General features: G+C 33.1%; 1 protein-coding gene across 1 annotated transcript in view; it reads right to left on the bottom strand.

The window, feature by feature from the left end:
* The window catches only part of LOC123711121 (tropomodulin-1), a 46,966-nt gene extending 29,230 nt beyond the window's left edge, over window positions 1–17,736 (bottom strand). Inside the window, exon 1 of the transcript XR_006753918.1 lies at window positions 17,614–17,736. The gene's annotated coding sequence lies outside the window, so the exon portion shown is untranslated. The remainder of the gene's footprint in view (window positions 1–17,613) is intronic.
* Between the last annotated feature and the right edge of the window lie 194 nt (window positions 17,737–17,930).

Here is a 17,930-nt window from a genome sequence, read left to right as displayed (position 1 = left end):
AAAAGGGCATCCAAAAGAGGCCTGCTGGGGTATTCGCAAACAGGAATATTTCTAAACATTTTTTTAATTACTGTTGAATGAAAACATATTTATTTTTATTATTATTTTATATTTTGGGGGAGGAGTACACTGTAAGTTTGAATAGATGGAGGTCATATCTATATCATATTATGTAATATATACAATCAATCAGAAGTATCACTTTGTAACGACTGCAGTTTTTGACAATATAGGGTTCTATAAGACAAATTAACTACATTTTGTATAATACATCGAATTAAATACAAATTCTTTAGAATTTTAAACGTTTGTAACGACTTTTTTTTGTTATATAAGGGTACAAACACGAATTGCATAACATTTGAACATCTTAAACATAATGCGTGGCAGTGGTGAGAGAGAGACGTAAATATGATTAGCTAGTTATTATTCTCCTGTTTCTTATTCTTTCTCAACGCTGATAGCTGCAGAATTTAATTTTGATGGAACAACAATCATTTAAGATCTCACTATTCCAAAAATAACCAAGTCCAATCCCTACCAACTAAAGATCACCACCAGACTGTCAACTATAATTTACAAAGGGTGCTAAGCTACTTTGGCCATACTGCCAGGAGAGAACCAAATAGTCTCGACTCAGTAAGGTTAGGGAGGAGCGATGGCAGTCGGAGTCGATCGCCTACCCGTTGGTCTGACCAAATTAAGACAATTATAGGTCTCAACATCTCTAATGCAATGAAACAAGCTGAGGATAGAATGGTATAGAGGCAGTAAGTCGACGTATCGGTTAGGGATTAATTTTTAAATTCGGGTAATGGAGACTACGAAGAAAAAGATTACTAAGGGAGGGATATGTTTTATGACATCTTTTCAGTAGGTAACTTCTATTGTAATTGTGAGACTAAACAATTAAGCAGGACCCAGTATATATAAAACTGTATATTGATACAAATACGTCTAGCAAACATTAATTCTGGTCTAAATACTTTTATTGATCACATCACTATATTACCGATTTAAAATCTTTAATTAAATTTCGAATGCATCGCAAATATAATTTCTTCTGTACAAACATCACCTGTCCTGTAACAGTAACTGGCTTGAGACTTATCTTAAATTATCGTGATTTATGTGTCTTTTTACTTTCTATTTTTAATGTATCATCTTTTTAGGTTTGTTTTTTTTTGTTCCTGTTTAGTTTTGTCTTAATAAATGTGTATAACATGTATTTTTGCACTACTTGCCTTATGTGATTTAATACATTTTTTTCCCTCACAGTGGTTGCCTGGAAGAGATCGCTCGTAAGCGATAAGGCCACCAGTTGCCCTTCTTTGATTTTATTATGTTACATTTTTTTATATATTGTAGTGTACCGAAGTGTAAATAAATAAATATCGAAGACTGCTGTAATCGCGTTTTTTTTAAATTTATTCCTTAAATGCAGGTTTATAGGGAGAGAAAATCTTGACTAATAAAATTCAGTTTTTTCTTTCTTTAATTCTAATTTAATTTCTTAGGTTTTTATTCCGGAAAAGCAAACATTCTCTATGATCATACTACTACCATAGCATCATGTTCTATATTGTGGTAAGTAGATTCTAAAAGTAAGGCTACTTAAAACATTGTATTAAGGCGAAACGTTATTATTATTATTAGAGCTTTATCAATCCATACAAACATTGTTTAGTAATCATTTCTTTAATTGAGTTTTAGTAGTGTAAGAATGAATTATCAAATATTACGTTTGTTTTTTTTGTGGTCTGGTATTGTATGGGGGCTATGCAATATTATTTGGGTAATTAAATATTTTAGGCCAAAAGCCTCCTCCATAATTTTCCATTCGCATTTACACTTTAAGTACTCTTATACTCAAAGCGAAAGAGATTAACATACTTTCATATCTATGCAAATTTTATTAATCTCAATGATGTATGGTGTCAACGAAAATAGGGTCAAAGGTGAGCTAATCATACTTTCACATTTAATATTCTTCTTAGATTTCTCAACAAATAAACCATAATAAAGGTAAAATGTTGCTTGATTTCGTATATTGATAGATTACTCAATTAAAGTATGAAAACATTCTGTCTGTTGTTCCATTCGAATATTTTTTGATGTCTAGCAACTGCCGCCTATTTTTCAGACTTAGTCACTAAATAGGTCATTTTCATTTAATAATGTTCAATTTTTATATTGTAACGCAACCGTGTTTTAAATAAATAAAAATAAACGTTAAAAACCGGACTACCAATGTTTAGTAATTAGGGCGGCAATTTTTTTCGAACAACAGGCAGGAGGCTTACTTGACGTTAAGTGATACCGCAGCTCATGGGTACTCACTGCCAGAAGGCTCGCAAGTGCGTTGCCGGTCTATTGGTACGCTCTTTTATTCAAGGACCTAATGGGGCAAAAAGTGCGTTAAGGAACGCTCTGTTGTGGAATGACGGACATCGAGATAATAAGGGGTGGGATTGTATATTATCCCTAAACGCCCAATGATGAAGCTCCCGCAACTGAGTGTTGAGTTATTTCTTACGGTGTCAAATTAATGTTTTTCTGTTTTAATTAATCAGACCCGATAAACATTTGCAGATGTTACATTACAAATCATGAGAGGCAAATGTATTGTCGTCACGTTTAGTTGGGACGGATAGGAAGTAAATAATAGTCTAAACGGCCATCCTTGTACATTATTGTCTGTAGGTACAGTTGCGTGGGCGTATGATTCATTATAGAATCGTGTATAGGTGAATTCAAATAATCTCGCCGGAAATTAAAATAAAAAAATATACAACTTGAATGCCCACTTCGTCTATTTGTAATAATGCAGTAATTCTTAACAATTAAAAAAAACCATACGCGCTGTAATTGATGTATTGTAATCACGCATACGCACATTCATCTGGCTACTATACAAAATTTTCTTTTTTATGTAATATGTATATACAAAATAAGTAAATATTATTTCTCATGCTATGCTGTTAACGCCATCTAGTGGGTTATGTAGGAAACTAATAGGCAAATTCAGTCAAAACGGCGACCTTTCAATGCAAACATAAAAGTTTATCGATTATTGAAGCTAATACAATGCCAAGTGCCAATAACCTTTGTCAATGTATCAAATGCTGTCGTAAGTCACGTTTTTAATACTACTTACGTAGAGCTTCTTTGTAATGTGTTAAGAATTATAGCTCTAATACAACTTGTTTCGAAAAATTAGGTTCGTTTCTTGGATTTTTTATCTCAATTTCAGATAATAATTTGATATGAGACGATTCATAAAGAGTTATTTACGCTACGTTACGAAAGGTTTAATAAATATAATACCACCTTACAACTAAGCTATTAAATTTATATGTAGGTATGTTTCTGTTTCAGCTAAAGAATAATTATTTAAAAAAACAATTTATCAAACAATAGAATAATCGCAGATACTATTTAATACAGTAGATCTTTTAATGAATGCCTATAAAATATAAGCCCATTGTTTAAAAACAATTCAAACTATTATATGATAATGAATCTAAGAGAAAGTAACTGTTAAGAATCACGAGAAAAGAACAATCTTGCAAGTGTCATGATATCGAAATCGGATCACGTCCAATTGGTCACGTTTTGCATAATTCTCTCCGATTCTAGGTTTCTTTTAACTTCACAAATGAATTAGCAAAGATACCAAATTATTTTATTGGCAAATATAAATTTACTTGACTGCGAATGGCATAAGGCACGCTTCACGAGACTGACGGCCAACCTCCAGTAATAGAGAAGTACCAAAGAAAAAAAAAATATGTGCGTGTTAAATATTTTCGAAAAATAATGTACTATATACAACTTTACAGAAATTGGTTAAATAACGTTAAATTAGATAAAGTTTAACAAAAGGCTTTTATTATCATAGACATGAATATGCCAAATAATACAATTATTTCATTTATCTTATTACTACTAAGATTATTACTATCATTGTTATCGTTATTATATATTTTTGTTACTAATGGCTTCGAATATCTTCTTCGAAGCCATTAATAACAAAGATGACATATAATCAACCGTGGTAGGGACAAGAAAAAGATGGCGCGTAACGGAAAAATGTGACGTGTAACCAATTATATTAGGTATATAATTTTTTATAACGGGAATTTTTTTTCCAACGTCGATAAAGATGTTTCACTACAAAAATAATTTATTTGACGAGACCTGTGATCTCGAACCCTCTCCCCAGTATGCATTCACCTATTGTTTAGTATAAAACATTATTGGTACTAAAATTACTATTATACTTTTTAACAAACACCAATTTATTCAACCATTCTTTTATTACAGAGTTGGTTTGTTTGGACACTTAGGAAACACTTGAGAAAAATCTTTGCTTAGTCCATTTATCGAGATGGCGTATAGCAGCCATATACCAGGCTGTAAACAGTAGTAAAGGATCATATATGAAACGATGAGGCGCTGGTAGAATCTTAAAAAATATTACGAACCATTTTGTTTTAAAGAACTCTTTTTAATTACGTGCAGCAGCTTACTTGATTCATTTTATGCAAAATTTCATCTTTATACCTTAATAATTAATGGACATGGGCACGTAGACAGTCAAACAACATTTAGATTTAAATTAAATAATGATAATATTCTCGTTAGACGTTGTCATCGTTGTGGGACGCGAACGATGCCAAATAATGATTTGACAAGGAAACATGTACACAGTCACTGAAGCGTAGTGAAAGGGTCCTTGGTGAATGAAATAACAAATATTATTTGCGACCTTAAAATGTCGCTTGACAACAACGATTAGTAAAGCTATTACTACAAATACTACATTTAAATACAACACCGAATCTAACTTATGTTTCAATGTGCCAACAATTTTTGTATTCATTTGAATAAATCAAGTAAAATATTTTTTGCTGCAGTATTTTATAGCCTGTCAAACTAAAGTACAACAATATTATATCGTTTGGATAGGAAATACAAATTGAATGGAAAGTCTTGTGTGTTCGAGCTGTCAAGAGTCAAAAGCTGTCAACTGTCATTATACGAGTAAGTTTGAAATAAAATTATTCCCCATCAAGCCCAAATTATACCATTTCACTTAAACTGTGTATGAAGAATTAACAACCAAAACTTATTTTGAAAAAAGTTTAATATATTTTAGAGTAGGTATGTATATTTCGCAGCCAAGTATCTTAATTAGGCGTTCAATTAACAGCCTAGCCTTTTAACAAAACGGCGCCGTTTAACTAATGGCCTGAAAGATCAGCCGTAGCGTTTGTTGCAACATTTAATAAACTAGCTGGCGAATGCTTAGGCCATTCGTACGATCAGTCATTATTTGGCAGAAATGAAAAAGACGAAACATATGACATAAAAAATATTTCTTTTAAAATTAAATTGCAATTGCAATTCAGTCAAATTCACATTATTATTGTCACTATACTCCTCCATTGTACTTGTTGTTTTTCATGAAATTTTGGACAACACCATCAAAGTTGTGGTTTGCCGACGCCATATTGACAGTTTGAAGAGTTTCGTATCGAGTTTGACTGTGGCAGAGAGTGGAATTAAATTTAAATTAACAGTCAACAGGCTGGGCAAGTAATGAAACGTCATTGATCCAAGTCATTTGCCTAGCCGTTTGATCAACTGGCTGAACTTCTTTAAGACCGCTAGTTAAACGGCTCCGTTTAGTTTAACGGCTACACTGTTAATTGAACGGCTTATTAAGCTAGGCTGCGATATATATACTCCAGAAAAATAAAAATAAACTGTTTTTCAACTAACTTTTAAACTAGAAAATAATCTAAAAATCGGATATCATTACTCAGGTTTTATTTAAAAAGGTGTAGAAATATCACTAACAATTGTTTCAAAATGTAGGAAATAAAAAGAAAAATAATTACAAGAATTTTGGAAAAATTAAATTAGCCAGAGCAGTGTTTAGCATGTGCCATGGCATTAGCTCTCATTCCCTATGAAGTTTATTCCCCTACGGGGCACCTATGGAATGTATGGAAACCGGGATGCTTAAGACCCAAAAAAATTACGGCGTATATCATGCACAGAACATGACTTGAAAAAATAAATTATCACACAGAATTGGTCCTCTACAAATGTTTCATCTTAATACAGTTTATATCTCCTTGAGATGAACTGAATAGTTATAGTACGTTTTATTTTATTGAATGGGTTCACTAATTTCGCAATATCGCGAATGTGACAGACAGCTGAGTGGGCGCTACGCGTGTAATTAATAGCTAATTGGGCCCTGTTGTCGCGTTATGCAATATATCGAATTAGATTTTGTATAAATAGCCTTTTGATAGTTCTCAGATGCATCAGACAATAAAGCTTTCATCGTTTTGAAGAAGGGATATAATTAACATAGTTTTCATGTTGACGAAAGTTGATAGCTGGACACACCAAATTTTTTATTGTAAATTGCATTATTATTCAACTCACTAACACGTTTTTAAAGATTATGTAAAAAAAATATTTCGTTGAAAATACTCATTTTCATATACGTCATCAAAACTTGCCAGCGCACACTGATACATTAGTACATAATGAACAGAATACAAGATTTAATTTAACAAACACTTCTAGGCAAACATGACAGATTCATAAATCGATTCGGTCCCAACGTGGGGCCAAATTTGTTCATTTATCATTTAATAATGAACATCTAATTTGAGGGCGTTTTCCAAAGCTAAAAGGGAAGAAAACATTTCAGATAGCTTCACAACAAAATTAAACCAAATCTTAAAATAATAATTAGAAAAAAAACATACCCCTCAACACAGTTATATCCGAAATAATTCAAAATTATACATCACACCAGATACAATTTATGTCTTTAAAGTGTCGAAAACACGGCAATCACCGCCCGTGCCTCTCGTTTTCCCTCATCCTATTATAAAATTGATAAAAAATAAAGTGAAATGTATTCCAAAGTTTCCCATATATAAAGGTGTGTTTTTGGCAAAACGCGTTCTTTTGAAATGAGGGCATACCTAGGGTATTAGTGAAAAATTTTATAAATTCTAAGAAGTATTGTATTGGTCATTATTCAAGTTAAGTTAGAATAAGACGCTCCCTAAAGATGGAAACCCCTGTTTTGCTTTTCCGAGGTACATGAGTAAACAAGTGATTTTCTTGCCGCTGGTTTCTTTCTGTTATGGCAACAGTATACATATTTTGAAACGACAGTACAATAGAATTATCAAACAACAGCAAGATGAATTTTCATCTTCGAAAATCTTGATATTCCAAGAAAAACCGATACCAATCTTCTTAAGTTAGATATAAATTGTTAAGCTAACTTTATTTTTATTGATTTTTAAAAGACAATTCATCGAATTAAATTGTAAAAAGAAAAGTAATTTTTGTTATAACACTATAACTAGAGAAACCAGGTCGTTCTATTGATTATCTAAGATCACAGCTTTTCAACATACCGGCAAACTTGTTGAGCATTAGACAAGGGAGTGGGGGAAAGTTTGCGCATCATACTACTTGTCACTCTCCCGCCGTCACGCACCACCACTTAAAATCGCTCATTTGTTCAAGATGTTTGCCGGTATCTATATTTTATGTGTTTGACGCCTAGAGTGTCTTTAAGATATGTAACACAATTAGATAAGCCTACACACATCTGTGCTTTAATAAAAATAAAATATAATTTGCTCAGGCCTATAAATATATGTTTTCTAATTCATGTAATTTTGGCAGATGTTTAGTTGTAGCGAATTTCAAATGTATATCATCAATTAATGAAGATATAAAAAAACAGTGTCCAGCTATGTGAAACCGGGAGAGGCCGCTTGTGATATAACAGCTGAAGACTTTGTTTGGTCATACGCACTCAGGAAATACTGTTTCGAATTAATGTTTTTTTTTTGTGTTGGATACTTCAAGTCAAGAAAGATCTGTATGCGATATAACATTGATGACATGAACGTAGCTGAAGCTGTAGTAGTGCCCACTACTTGTTTATTCAATAGATTAAATCAAATCAAAATTTATTCAATCATATTGGTTATGAACACTTATGAACGTCAATATTTCAAAAAGGAAAGAATATTATATATAAGATTCGTATAAGATTAAGTTGAGTTATGTAAAAACTTGTTATTTCTCGCCTATGTAATGTAAGAAAACATTGAAGTATGACTCTGAAACTGAAATATGAATCACAATTGGCTGATATATTCATAGCGATTTGTCATTCCACTAATGTTTTGTAATGAAAAAAGTCCATTGGCCGAGCGCTCCGAATTATTAATCATGCTTGCATTTAGGTCGGACATTAAATCGTGGACCGTCTGATTTTGTCCGATGCGTAATTAATAAATTTTGTCAAGAACATGTTGGTTGGTACGAAGAAATTAAGACATTGTATAGACGAATAGGTACTCGAACAAAACGAGTTCCTAAGAAGTAATTATTACAGAGACAACATAAAATAAATTTATTTCACGTACAATGGAAGAAGTATTAAGAATCTGTATCCATATATGATCGTATATTATATAATACATAACGCTAAATAATCTACATCATGAGCACAACCCGAGTAATACTTATTTTAATGTATTTAATGATTTTTCCTTTCTAAGTTTCGTAAATGTTTGAAACTTTTTGAATATATTGTTTTTTTATATGTGTCTTTACTAACACATCATGGAACATTACGATCTAGCCTAACTTAAGACTAATAAGTAATTTAAGTCTAATATAATTGGCGAAAAGGTATTTTAACATAAGGTCAATAATCCAGAAATGTAATTCTTTCATGGGGAAGGTGATTAAACTTTTAAAGGCAAAGTACCTTTATAACGTAGGCGAGTATTTGGACTATAGATTTGACACCAATTGTAAATAACTTAACTTTGACATTATTTTACGTTCTTATTATAAGACTTTGTCAAAATTGATATGACATTTGCATGCCTATATGGTTGATTGTGCGGATATTTGTAGTTGATCGATCTAACCACCGTACCACTACCTTGGCAAATAAACGATCATTATTATATATACTCTTTTCTTGTGTTCTATTTTTTACTCACTGTTTAGAACTTTATACTAATGTGCACTATCAATAACTCACTAGTTAAAATGGTTTTATCCTTTTCATATTATTGAATATATATTGTGTAATCCATCTTTTTATACATATATAATTTAAGTTAGCCGTAAGAGTGGGAAATAAATAAATAATTTCAGCATGTTGTTATTTTAAAAATGCGTATTAGTTTAGTTCTTCTAACAAACGGCAAGTCAGTCGACTGCCTCAATAGCTTGTACGTACCCGAACTCGTAAACGGGAAAACTAAAAACAGATTTTTGAAACCTTGTATACTGACTGATAAGTGATATAATTGAACACTAGGATATCACTAGGATAATAATCCCAGCCGAGAGATCAGTTGACGCATTATTTATATTACTTTGGCCTTAGTCAATATTTCCGATTATGACGTTTTAGGAAGAATACGAAGCTTGTTCTGTACCAAAACTCTGCTGCAACCACTGCTTACTGATGGTTCTGAAACCTGGGCTCTAAGTAATATAAGGACGTTCGCTTCATTGACCAACTTTGTAACATCCTTGACGACACTTACATCGTCCAATTCATACAATGTAACAGGCTCAAGTGGCTGGGACATGTGCACCGAATGACGGACTACATAACCACAAGGTCCTTACTGAGCTTATAACCTGGTGGTAAGACGAAACCCGGAAGACCGAGGGTTCATTGGTGGGGTGGAGTTGTCAAGAACCTCGTAACAATAGGTGTTTGAAGATGCAGCAATGAAGAACGAGATAGATTGCGATGGCGAAAGATATTTGGTTGTACAGCGATTGATGATGATGATAAAATATACCAAATATATATATGCCTTTTACCATTTCAAGGATACGTTCAAAGAGTTCAAATCAGGTAATTTGAACTCTTTGGATCCCAGATCCATATCTGGGGCAATGTACTTCTTGCAATGTAAATCTAAATATAAATCCCGGAAAAAATCTCACAGTTACGAAACAGGTGTGTGATTATTCTTCACAGTAGTATCAAATAAAAATGAGTGATAAAGCAAGTAAGGGATCTTGTGACGGTTATGCTGATAATTATTTACAAACAAGTGTTTGTGTTCTCAAACCTAAACAATTATCGTTTTGCCGCGAATCGAATACAGTACTTCATTATATGAAAAACTAATCCTTAATTTAAGAAGCGTAGAGTACATTTTAAATTATATACATACATATGCCTACTCATATATTTAATTAGCTTTTCTATGTACTAAATATAAAATCGTCGGTCGTTGTTCCACTTGTTGACAAGAAATTAAACAAGTCGTTTTTTACGTAGAACTGGAGATTGCTCTATTTACGCTGAAAATTAATTTGTATTTATAGAATATCGTTCACTTATTGAAGCCATGTGGAGTCGGTCACGTGTCATTGACCTTTCGGGGCTTTTAATTTGTTACTTTACACTACTGCAATGCCAGACTTATTTTTCACAGTTAGAACTTGACTGTTGACTTATAAACGGACGTACCTAGTAGGTTTCATGTCACAGACCACTTCATTCTTATGTTGCACAGACAATCTCATTAGCACAAGCAATTTCAATGCCTTTGTCTAGTGACACAAACCCGTCTCTAATCTTGTTCAACGCTTTTTACGTATAAACTCTAATCCAAAGATAAATCCTATTATTTTGTTTCTTAGACTTTAACCTAATTAATTCACGAAATCCAATTAATTTCCAAAGCATTGTCTAATATAACTTACGTTACTTTGTCATATAATACTATTTAGATAATTAGACTAAATATAGGCCTTTTACACGACATTCAAGCGTAACACAGGCTAAATGGTATTGTTTTATTCTCCTCACACTCGCTTGCCAACAAAGTGATTACCACAAAATATTCCGATGAAAAATCTTTTGTATAATATTGTATCGTAAAATATTTGGCTATTATGGTAAAAAAATAATAACTTTGGCTTTATATTCTCCAGCCTTACTACATATGTTGGCATTACTCTGAGGTTCCAAAAACTACACAGCGCACGTGTAACATCTCTTAAATACAGTATGCACTATAAGTATACAAACCCATTCACATCACATACTCATACATTCACGCATACTTAAAAGTCTTACAAGACCTTTGTTTAATGAAAACTAAGTAAACTTTTTTTTAATTAATTAAAATATGGACCACGGAATAATTGTAATCTAGTTACCCACAACACAGGGGCTCCAGTGTGGTGGCGTTTGATCAATTTTGTCAAAACCATATTTCTGTCATGAATAAAGATTTATAGTTATTATATACGTTAGGATTTAACATTTTATTCAAGCTGTGATAGAGGTAAACGTTTCAAATATTCAGTGTGTGTCGTAAGAGACAATACAAAGTGATCACCTCGACATTGGAACGGGTGGCGCGGGCGTCGAGACGCGCTATTTCTGTTCGCAAACGTTTTTCAATTTCATATTCAACACGACAAAAGATTCTCATAAATTAAAAACAAACTTATTGCATCATGAGTTGTTCTAGATTTACAGTTTGGGTAGAACACAGTTTCATGTTATATGTGCCACAGTACTATGCGTTCCAAATTTATCTTCTTCAACTAAGAAAGGACTTTTCTCGTGAAATATTAAATTTATTCTTAAATACTTAAGAAGTAAGTAATGCCTTCTTAAGACTAAGACTGTTAATATACGATTGTGGCTCAATGGCTCAAAGAGATACTGATATGAAAATAAACTCAAATAACATATAATAATAGTCGTAAACTAACTTAAAGTGTTAAATAAATAAACAGTATAACAGAAGCCTTTAAGATTTATGGATGACTTAGAAAGATGAAGGATATGTTATAAGTATGTGTGAATTTTTTGGTACATTCTTACCGTCAGATTCAGAGACTGACTGCACAAAAGCTAGTCATTAGAGATGAATCTCACCTGTGAATTATATTTTTCAGTCATATATTTTAGAGTCAAGGGCGAAGAGCGGTCAAGATGGCAAAAGCGCGGGCTGGCTTTGGATAGTGATGGTTTTTCTTAAATTTTACAATGAACATATCAAACATAAAGTATATTGAGAAATGCAAAGACCGTTGGTAAAAATATCGCATTTATGAAAATTACTTTTGATTTTTCGAACGGGTTTGGAACAAAAAGTTAAAGTTTTAAGTTGTTTTAATCTTGCTTGACGGTAATAAAATAGATATATAAATGTGTGATTTTTAAAGCAGTCAATGTAGGTAATTGTTATAAACAATTTAAATGTACATTGTATATCAATAGAGGCGACATTGAAGCTTTATTGGAGTCAAAAAACCTATTAACATTTTTTTAGGTTTACAATATACATCGAGCAAGCGCTTTCACAATTTTTATGAACACTAAAATGCTAATTTTACAAAGCATGGCCACTTACTTGATCATAATAAAGTGAGTTTTCCCAGTAAAAAAAACATATTAAACGTTTCTGTGTCTATTTCAGTGAACAATTTTGCTCCAAACAATTATTGCATACAGCTAAGCTTCAGATAAAGAGGAGAAGAAGAAGCTGTGTGGGCGCAGTGGCTTTAAGCTGCGTCTCTCATCCCTGATGTCGTAGGTTCTAAAGCCAGCTGTGCACTAACGACTTCTTGTCTATGTCCGCATTGAATACTCGCTCATATAATGAAGGAAAATGTCGTGAGGTAACGGTCATGGATGTGGCACAAAAATTCGACGGCGTTTGTCAGGCACAGAAGGCTGATCACCTCCCAAAGAATATTATTCCGTTCCCACAAAATGAAGAAAAATACCTCACCCACATGCAAAAAGTGCTAAATAATAAAAAGACGAAATTAACGTAATTTGTACACGTACTGGTAGACGTAAATATAATGGAAGTAACGTATTAGACGACCTTCGGAATATTCCTTCTGGATTATATCTTGAACGCAAAAGCCTGGAGTTTAATGTTTTCAATTTATATAATAGTATAGATTAGTTGGCTTAAATATAATAGATTTGATGTTACTTGTAATCCTCAATACTTCAAAATATCATGTTATTAATAAGACAACAAAATGTACACTGTCCTTAATAAGGGGGTTATTTTGTGACACCAGACTTTGAGTGTTTAATCTTAAATTTGTGCATTACGCAGGAACCTTAATTTTGTAAAAACATCTCGATTAAACATTCGATGGTTGACCGAATTCGCGTGTTAATTCCTCGCTAGCGATTTGTCCGACCAGTTTTAATTATATCCGCTGCGTTCCATTTTCGCGCTCGCAAAGCAACAGCGCGTTGCGTTGCGACTTCCGCGACTTGACGCCATTGCTATGGGTTGTCGAACTGATGTGAATCATTGGCAAGCAAAAAGTTTTAACTTTTCTGTTTTTAATTACTTGTATCATAGGCGTAGCGGCGTTACGGCGTAGCAACTCCGTAGCTAGTAACTGAACGGAAGCCCTTGAAAATACAACATGGGTCATATTAGTTCAGAAACATTTTAAATTCATTATGTGCATATAATGAATTTAGCGCGGACTTATTCTAAAGTTATTAGAGATTCGCTGGAGCGCGATCAAACGGTTGGGATGTTGTGTTTCTGCTCATCAATTAGGTAAAATCGCGCTTTGGCAGTGTTCCCGAACAGTTGTTCGGCTGTGTGTTTTGCGCGTTTGATTCGAGGAACGGAACAGCGTACATACATCCTTATTTGGATTGTAATGCACCGTTTATTTGCGTACCTACCGAGTACAGACTGATTTATGGTCGTTTTAGTATTAAATCGTCATATTAAAGCTTAGTAAATGAACAAAGAACGACTAATTTTGCTGGCAATTTAAATACACAAACACTTTTGTACCAACAAAGACTTGTGAAATAAATGCAATTTAAATATTTGTATGTTTACTAGCTGACCCGATAGAAGCTGTCCTATCTTAACTACGAACATTGAATTTGGTATAATAAAAAAATATATTCAAAAACATCGTGTTCATTATTATAATGCTTTATGATCTGTGTCAAACAATATTTGCGCGCATTCTGTCAACCACTGACAGTTATGTAAAATTAATATTGTCGTAAAGTTTTCTTAAATTTACTAATGTTCTGTTTAATATTCTTATTTTTTTATATCATATAAACTATCCCCTGACAATAATAAACACAACAATAAAACAAGTATCCAAATTATACCGTTCATGCGTAATGCGATGACCAAGAGAAACATAGATTAAAATTAATTGGTATATATTAAAGGCATTTTACCGCTGGATACTTTGTTAGAAATTACTCAAACGAGTATCGCATGTGTAATAGAAAAACATAGCTTTGTTTAGTTTTGTTTAGAGCGAGCGCGGCTAACTTGTGTCTATATGGAGTTTACAAACTACACAATAGGTATAATTGGCAGAAGCTCAAGGTTTCATTTCACTCTAAAATATGTAGGATAGAAGAAAACTGTAACGGGTCATGTCCTCGCATATGTGTGTCATTATTTGTGATCAGTTGACAATAACTTGTTACAGAAATGAGTAATAAATAACTGCTACTTCAACTTTATTTAAATTGGTTATTGTATCAGCTAAAGGGGTCAATCAAGCATTGTACACTATGACAACTCTTTAAGAAAGATCAAAAAAATAGTAATACTAGATTTAAAAGAATTTCAATCTTTATTTAAATATTATATAGAAGTTGTCACGATTTCGATATTTGTAATAGAAAGAAATTGTATGTAATGTATTTATGTGTGAGAAGAATAGTATAAGGATATCTACACTTTGTAAAGAAATGCAACACTGCCCGCATTTTTTTAGAATAAAAAAGTATTTACAAGTATAAGCGAAGTCGCTTATCCTTCAAAAAACAAAATTGTCATTGTCAAAAGTTGAATTCAATATAAAACAGGTATCTCTCAATCAATGTAATAAACTTCTAACTATTAGGGCATCAACAATGTTTCCAACAATGTATACAAAACTGCGTGATCTTTAAAAGACTTTAAAAGTCACGTGGGCTTTTAATCTTTTCTTTTTTCTTTGCTGTGCAAATGCATTACCAACTTTCCAGTCAATTGAAACTCCTTACAAGTACTCTGGGTCTGATATGAGTAGTCTGTCGGTTTAATTTTAACATCTATCACGATTTGGGTCGTTGATATAGAAATATCTCGATCGCTAATAGCGAATGAATGTTAAAATATTGAACGGGATGTGACGACCTTGTTGCAGTGTTTTACTGTGTGGAAATACTGTCATTACTTTTAAATGATATACTAGTAATTAGCTAACGTATTTATAGAGTTTTATAAACTATTTAGTTTTATTGCGATAAAGGGCATGAATATTGCCGGTACGGTAAAGAAATTATAACTTTTGTTGTCGAATATTTTATAGTAATAATTGTTTAGTTCCAATTTTTAGAAGTTTTGAAAATGCCATAAGCAACCAGACATTTTAAGTGTAGTTAAATTAAGAAGAGTAAAAATCATTTGTACAGGTAAAATGTATATGACGAAATCGTTGTAAGATTTTTTTAATAAAATTAAATAATTATTAAATATTTTTAAGGAATTTTCATTTACAAGATTTTGTGTCCTTGGTATATTGGTTACGTGACAACACAATTTTAATTTTTACACAATATACATAAACTGTGTAACTGACTGATGAACTGTGAGTACCTTTGGTGAAACTTTGGCTAATCCCATAAATCATTCTAGTAACTGTTTCGACAGTTTCCTAACATACATAGCTTGTCTTTAAAAAATACAACAATCATGTTGACTAATGAAACAAAAATTAAAAACACAATATTGCGTCAAAAATTAAGTGTGTCATTCAATATTTAAGGGCTATCCTCCGCTATGCTTCGAAATCTAAAAGTGGACTGAAGTTGGTTCGGTTGGTGTTACCATGGTAACCATTCTTTTTTGTATAAAAAAAACACGGTACTAACTAAACGGTTTTTAAAAAGGTTGTATTACGATATAGTACTAGAATTCTATTTGATTATGGTAGTTTATTGTTTTATTTGCTGTATATTAAACATACATTAAAACAGCAAATATAGGCATTAATAAAACGATTTCTTTTAGTCAAAGGACCAATATGAAAAAAATACTGTTTCTATGTACCACTGTGTAGTTCCTCAGAGTATTACGTACATTGCAAATAGCTTATTTTGTAAACATTCGTGTTGCTCCTTGGACAGATTGTATGTAGCTAATTTTATTGCTACTTGACTGCATGTAAGCACAAATATCCAAATAACAAATTGCATTAGGACTTACGGAAAAATGGGAAGTGTTATATGAGGATTTTTTGAAAACCTTCCCTTTATTAACAATATTGCTTAGAGAAACATTCGTAACTGATTAAACAAAACACATATTTAAAAGGACCCATTATTATATTTAACAGGAAGGAAATTTCTTTTAAATAGAATATGTGCCGATCAAAGAAAACATTTTGTTGTTTTTCAGGACCTTTATAGCCCAATAAATCAGTGTTAGCATTCATATCGCTCTGGGAATTGTAAAAGCACTATAAAACTTCATTGAAACCAATAAATAACGTTACAAGAGTCACAGACTCTGTGTGAATTCGAAGAATCATTAAGTTTTATATTGGTATATATGTTGGGAATGCAGATGCCAAGTAAAACTGAAAATTTGGCACTCGGGCACAGAATTTTTTTCGATAACATCTACACTTTCTAGACATTATAACAGAGTAATTAAATCTGGTATATGGTGCATGAAATTGTTTTTCTAATTATATGACGTTGGGGTTCTTTGAGTCTAAGCTGGTTATCAAGACCTGAAGTGGTTGAAACGCACACATTAGCGTTCGTATACGTATTATGAATAAACATCGTAATGTAGCAGATAAACTAGGATGGGAGCCAAGACGAAAATATGCCACGACGCGTTTTTCCATTGGATTCTGCGCTTTGAAAACGGACAGTAGCTGCCGACATTCATTGTTAGTTTGATGGAATGTGATAACGCGACAAATTATTCCCACTTCTTCCTATAGCTTGTTATTTCCGTATTAAGCATACTATTAGATATACTAATTATTATCAGGTGTTTAACCAATACAAGGGGCATTACGAGATCATATACCTAAATGTAGTTTTAATGTAATGTACCTAATTGTGTGATGGGTTTCATTCTGAATGTGTTGTTTGTCTGCAAGGTCACACGTGGTCAGTGTCCAGGTCACGATATGATGCACACAAGGGGTTCAAACTTCTATTTACATCACGAATGACTGACAAACACTTCCACTGACGTCGCGTTACACGGGCCGGCTTCCACTTGTCTCATTCCCGGAATAGGTTGGGCGGAAACCGGCCAATCTGTCATCGGAACTCGCGAAGGGCTTAAGAACGCGGAAGGATTTTAACACGCAAGTGCCTTATAGTTATGAACGAGTATTCAGGATATCGCTAGTGTTTACGTCCGTGTTCACTGTCAAGTGTTATTTGTTATGTGAGCGGATGCGGCGTCGTCGACGCGTGCGCTATTTGTGTCGTAGATAAAGCAGTCGAGTCCTCACCTCCTCTATCTTGAGGCTCTTGCGGACCACCTTGCGGGTGACCGAAGTCTCGTATGTTTCTTCGATTGTCTCCGCCATGGTTGCGATTCGCGTGTTGCGCGGCTGTCGCGCACCGTTGTTGCGGCGGTACTGAAAAGCGCACGGTTATTTTTAGTTTTCAGTCACCGGTCTGTATGGTGTCGTACAAACTCGGGATTTGGGGTGTAAACGCAGGTCAAAGAAGCCTCAACTTTAACAAACTTACAAGTGCAGTGAACGCATAAAAGCTTTTTGTGTGTTTGATGTAAAAGGGGGTCTGCTGCACACGAGTTCTCTGA

Source organism: Pieris brassicae, chromosome 1 (genome assembly GCF_905147105.1).
Source record: "Pieris brassicae chromosome 1, ilPieBrab1.1, whole genome shotgun sequence".
In the NCBI taxonomy this organism is placed as follows: domain Eukaryota; kingdom Metazoa; phylum Arthropoda; class Insecta; order Lepidoptera; family Pieridae; genus Pieris; species Pieris brassicae.
This window is presented reverse-complemented; position numbering and strand designations above follow the sequence as displayed.